Source organism: Nerophis ophidion, linkage group LG02, assembly GCF_033978795.1.
Source record: "Nerophis ophidion isolate RoL-2023_Sa linkage group LG02, RoL_Noph_v1.0, whole genome shotgun sequence".
Taxonomy (NCBI): domain Eukaryota; kingdom Metazoa; phylum Chordata; class Actinopteri; order Syngnathiformes; family Syngnathidae; genus Nerophis; species Nerophis ophidion.
This window is the reverse complement of record NC_084612.1, coordinates 64,953,444-64,959,443: the sequence shown is the minus strand read 5'-3', so window position 1 is coordinate 64,959,443 and position 6,000 is coordinate 64,953,444. Positions and strand designations below refer to the sequence as shown.

Below are 6,000 nucleotides of genomic sequence, written 5' to 3'. Positions count from 1 at the left end.
TGAAAATAAGACCTCCTCTCTTTCAAATACCACATCAAAGTGGTTGGATTCTAGCTTAAAATTTCTCCAGCTTCCAAACTCTTTTCAATATACATAAAATAATGTTTAAAATATATTTTAAAAGATAAAAAAAAAAAAGGAAGTGATGAATAAAAATTTAAAAATAAATTAAACCAATCACGTCACTCATCTAAAATAAAATGAATGACGAAACAATCCATAATACACTTTTTTGATCATTTGTTTGTGTATCTCATCCGATGAAGGAAAACATTTATTTACTAGTATACAGAATACACTGGAGGTTGTGGGAAACAAACACAACATAAACCGTCTGGCTGCCTTGTGATAGCAGTAACGCCCCCCCCCCCCAGCTAATGGCCGAGTGCAGTGATTTACTGTCAGGCCTAATTATAGGTCCATGCTGGAGAAACAGGTGGTGCACAATGAATGGAGGCAGTGCCATGCTGCTGATTGTCCTTTTGTCCCACTGCGCTCCACACAGGCTAATTTGCAATATTGACTGCACGCGTATGGAATTATTGTGTATGCAAATGAGCTCTCTTCAAATCGGCGTCTAAGACAACGCCTGTGAAAGGATTTATGTTGGTTAGAAAATAAATTGGGTTTCCTACCCATTGTTGGGCTGTGAACGCTCCCTGGAGGGCTGTCAAAAAATTGTATTTTTACCGCAGCGGTAAAAATACACTTTTCCACCACTTGTGGCAGTAATGTCATGGAAAAGTTTCTTCAGCGCAAAAATTATGACCAAAGTGGTCAGGCGTCATTTGCCCATCCATCCATCCATTTTTCTACCGCTTATTCCCTTTCGGTGTCGCGGGGGCTCTGGCGCCTATCTCAGCTACAATCGGGCGGAAGGCGTGGTACACCCTGGACAAGTCGCCACCTCATCACAGGGCCAACACAGATAGACAGACGGGGGGCGTCATTTGCATTTTACAAAACCCAAAACCAGTGAAGTTGGCATGATGTGTAAATCGTAAATAAAAACAGAATACAATGATTTGTAAATCCTTTTCAACCTATATTCAATTGAATAGACTGCAAAGACAAGATATTTATTGATTGAACTGGTATTTTTTTAATGTATTTTTTGTGTGCAAATATTAGCTCATTTGGAATTTAATGCATGCAACATGTTTCAAAAAAGCTGGCACAAATGGCAAAAAATACTAAGAAAGTTAAGGAATGCTCATCACACATGTATTTGGAACATCCCAAAGGTGAACAGGCTAATTGGGAACAGGTGGGTGCCATGATTGGGTATACAAGCAGCTTCCATGAAATGCTCAGTCATTCACAAACAACGATGCGTCGAGGGTCACCACTTTGTGAACAAATGCGTGAGGAAATTGTCGAACAGTTTAAGAACAACATTTCTCAACGAGCTATTGCAAGGAATTTAGGTATTTCACCATCTGGTCTGTAATATCATCAAAAGGTTAAGAAGATCTGGATAAATCACTGCACGTAAGTGGCAAGGCCTGTGACCTTCGATCCCTCAGGCGCTACTGCATAAAAAAGCGACATCATTGTGTAAAGGATATCACAGCATGGGCTAAGGAATACTTCAGAAAACAACTGTCAGTAACTACAGTGTGTCGCTATATCTGTAAGTGCAAGTAAAAACTCTACCATGCAAAGCCATTTATCAACAACACCCAGAAACACAGACGGCTATGCTGGGTCCGAGCTCATCTAAGATGGGTTATTGCAAAGTGGGAAAGTGTTCTGTGGTCTGACGAGTCTACATTTAAAATTGCTTTTGGAAACTGTGGACGTTGTGTCCTCCGGACCAAAGACAAAAACAGCCATCCGGACTGCGCACAGTTCAAAAGCCAGCATCTGTGATGGTATGGGGGTGTATTAGTGCCCAAGTCATGGGTAACTTACACATCTGTGAAGGCACCATTAATGATGAAAGGTACATACAAGTTTTGGAGCAACATATGTTGCCATCCAAGCAACGTCTTTTTCATGGACGCCCCTGCTTATTTCAGCAAAACAATGCCAAGCCACATGTTACAACAGCGTGGCTTCATAGTAAAAGAGTGCGGGTACTAGACTGGCCTGCCTGTAGTCCAGATCTGTCTCCAATTGAAAAAGTGTGGCACAAAATGAAGCGTAAAATAACACAACGGAGACCCTGGACTGTTGAACAACTTAAACTGTACATCAAGCAAGAATGTCCATGCCAACTTTTTGTGTTGCTGCCATTAAATTCTAAGTTAATGATTATTTGCGAAACAAATGTAGTTTCTCGGTTTGAACATTAAATATCTTGTCTTTGCAGTCTATTCAATTGAATATGAGTTGAAGAGGATTTACAAATCATTGTATTCTGTTTTTATTTACGATTTACACAACGTGCCAACTCCACTGATTTCAGGTTTTGTCATTTTATTTGGCTAGGAAAAATACTTATTGATAATTTTGTTTATTTAAGCCCAAGATAATTGTGTGTACAATTATTTTTCTTCAGTTATTCAGGAATCGTTTCTTATGCAATATATTTAGTCAATACTTTTTTTTTTCCTAATCAGCCTGACCTCTCTTTTGTCCTCCTCTCTAAGCTGCCACATTATCATGGTAGAAGAGTTTGTGTGTCCCAATGATCCTGGGTGCTGTGTTGTCTGGGGGCTTTTATGCCCCCTGGTAGGTTCTCCCAAAACAAACCGATCCAAGGTGAGGGACCAGACAAATGGCAGCTTAAAGACCTCTATAAAAATACACAATCAAGGATTCAGATTTCCCTTGACCGGATGCCGGTCACCATTATGGATCCAGGCCTGGAGGTAGGGCTCGATGACGAGCGTCTGGTGGCCGAGCTCACACCAATGGACTCACCACTCAGGAGGGGGCAAAGAGGTCGGGTGCAGTGTTGGCTGGGCCCTTCGCGGTCCGATTCTTGGCTACAGAGCTAGTTCTTGGAACGTGGAACATCCCTTCGCTGGGGGGTAAAGAAGCTTGAACTGGATCGTGTCGGACTAACTTCGACGCACAGTAAGGGCTCTGGAACCAGTCCTTTAGTAAGGGGCTGGACTCTCTTCCACTCTGGCATTGCAAGCAGTGAGAGACGGCAATATTTGTCTGCACGTTGGAGTTTAATGCAGTAGCTTCCTTCCGCCTCTGGGTGGGTGGGCTGACTGTTCACGTTTATGCGCCAAACAGTAGTTCAGAGTACCCACTCTTTCTGTTTTTCTAGGTGCAGTCAAGGAGTTAAGGGGATACAGTTTAGTGGCTGCAGGATTCAGTCTCTGCTTTCTGCAGATTATGTGGTCCTGCTGGCTTCATTTGGCCAAGATCTTCAGCTCTCAATGGATCGGTTTGCAGTCGAGTGTCGAGTCACTGGTATAGATATAGCACCTCAAAGGCAGAGTGTAAAAGTTAGTAGTTGACGAACCCCAAGATGCAGTGATAGAGGCAGGCATGGATTGAGAAAACATGTTATAATAAAAATACTAAGACAAAACCAAACAAAGGGCACAAACAAAAAGCGCGCACGTGGGCGGATAACAAATAAAAGGCCTGGCGTGGAAGCTAAGAGGTATCTAGCAGGAAACAGAAGTCATACTTGTAAAATGAAAGAACAAACTGGAAGCAGGGAACAAAAAACAGTTAGCTACAAACTTCAATATAGCTTACCGCTACGCTGCAAAGACATGACAAGGTACGACACGACAGGAGCGATAACACATCATAAGAGCGACAAGAAGTGACATCGACAAATCAATACAATAATCCAGCACTGACTGGAGGAACAAAGCAGGTCTAAATAGAAGCGGACTGATTGACACCAGGTGTGGCCAGATGCCAATCAGCCGCAGCTGAGGGGGAACACAACACTGAGGGAGAAAGACAGGAAACCAACAAAATAAGAGCGCTGACAGGAAACACTACACACACAGAGGAAACAAAGACACATGCAGAGGAAAAAACTAAAACATAGTAAAATTGTCAGAGGCAACCCTGACAGAGTCCATGTTCTTGCCCGTAAAAGGGTTGAGTAAGACATCTAAATATCTCGTAATATTGTTCACGAGTGAGGGAAGAGTGGCTCGGGAGACCGCCAGGCGGAACGTCTGTGGTGATACGGACCCTGTATCGATCCATCGTGGTGAAAAAGAAGCTGAGCCAGAGGGCAAAGCTCTCAATTTACCGGCCGAGCTACGTTCCCGTCCTCAAAGGGACAAGATCACGGGTACAAGCGGCCGAAATGAGTTTCTTCCGTCGAGTGGCGGTGCTCTCCCTCTGAAAATAGTGTGAGAAGCTCTGCCATTTGGGAGAAGCTGGAAGTAAAGCTGCTCCTCCTACAAATCGAGATTAGCCAAATGAGGTGGTTTAGGCATCTGGTCAGGATGCATCTGGTTAGGGCACGTCCGACCGGTAGAAGCCCACAGGGAAGACCCGGGATACACTGGGAAGACTAAGTCTCCCAGCTGGTCTGGGAACGCCTCGAGATTTCCAGGGAGGAGTACCTGGGGAAAGGGAAGTCTGGGCTTCTTTACTTAGGCTGCTGCCCCCGCGACCTGACTTCGGATATGTGTTAAATAAATAATATTTGTGATTAATACATGGTTTTGGTTGTAAATTATGAGTAAGATATAATTATCAAGGACAATTAAAATCAATACTAAAATTACTAATCGGGCCCCTGTGCCCCACTGTAGTGGAGAAGTTGGGCCCCGAAGTCAAAATAGTTAAAAACCCCTGATTTATAGTATTTTTATTTTCATAAACTAATAATTATTTGTCTAAGTCTTGAAGCAATGGAGGCAAAAGGGAGTGCTCCACTAGACTTTGTTGCAAACAAGAAAAGTCATCACTTTAGTAGGAGAAAAAAGTGTGATTTAACGACAATAAATGCCTGTAATGACCAAAATAACGTCACAATAATATGATAAGGAATTCTAGTAATTAAAAAAAAATCATGATTTTAAAACTATTAAGTATAGGTTAATTGGCAACACTAAATGGTCCCTAATGTTTGAATGTGAATGTGAATGTTGTCTGTCTATCTGTGATGGGGTGGCGACTTGTCCAGGGTTTACCCCGCCTTCTGCCCAAATGCGGCTAAGATAGGCTCCAGCACCCTCCGTGACCCCGAAAGGGACAAGCGGTAGAAAAGGGATGGATGGAAGTATAAATATTGTACGTATTACATATTTTTTTTTACCACTTGCCTTTAACGTTAAGTTTAGTCTTAGCGAGTTTACTGTTTGAGAAGAGACAGTTATCAATACTAACCTAATCAAAAATATTCTCATAATTTTTTTAAATTCCCCGTCATGGACATCGACAAAAAAAAAAAAGTGTAAATATGCAAGTGATGTGTAAATGTTTTAGGAAAGAAATAAATTATGAGAATAAACAAATTTGAGAGTAAAGTTGTAATATTACAGACAAAAGGTCTTACATTGTATAGCAATAAGTCAGAGTATTATGAGACAAAAAAATGGATTTAATGACAGTATATGTTTGATTTGACCAAAATAATTTCACGATATTATGATAAGAAAGTTGGAATTTTGCCTGAATATTCAGAGAGTAGAAAAAATATCTAAATTTTACGATAATAAAGCTGAGACATGTATCACAGGAAATATGTTGCTTCTATGTCTTCAAAACAATGCCTAAATCAACACGCATAAAAAAGTTCAGGTGAAAATAGACATCGGGGTTTCAATGCACACATATTCTAGCACTGAGGCGCAGTTGAGGCAAAATGGAGTGCATTACCCGGCTGTCACCAGCAGAGGCACTGTTGATTTAGTCCCAACTCGTTTGCTCCCTAATCAAGTACTACATAACAAATGTAGTAAATGTGGAGTGAATTAAATATGGGTTTTCAGTTCTCACTATAATATGCTTTTAGTGTTTAGAAAAGTGGTATGTAAATTTAATTCATTATTATATACAGAATATTTCAATACTTTATGCTACAACCATAGATTTGTATTTAAGAGAGTAAATGGCATA

General features: G+C 41.1%; 2 protein-coding genes across 9 annotated transcripts in view; one reads left to right on the top strand and one right to left on the bottom strand.

Annotated features, from left to right (window-relative positions):
• Positions 1–6,000, bottom strand: part of miip (migration and invasion inhibitory protein) — an 85,625-nt gene that overhangs the window by 54,512 nt on the left and 25,113 nt on the right. The window lies entirely within an intron of this gene.
• mmel1 (membrane metallo-endopeptidase-like 1) overlaps positions 1–6,000 on the top strand; it is a 36,858-nt gene that overhangs the window by 6,963 nt on the left and 23,895 nt on the right. The window lies entirely within an intron of this gene.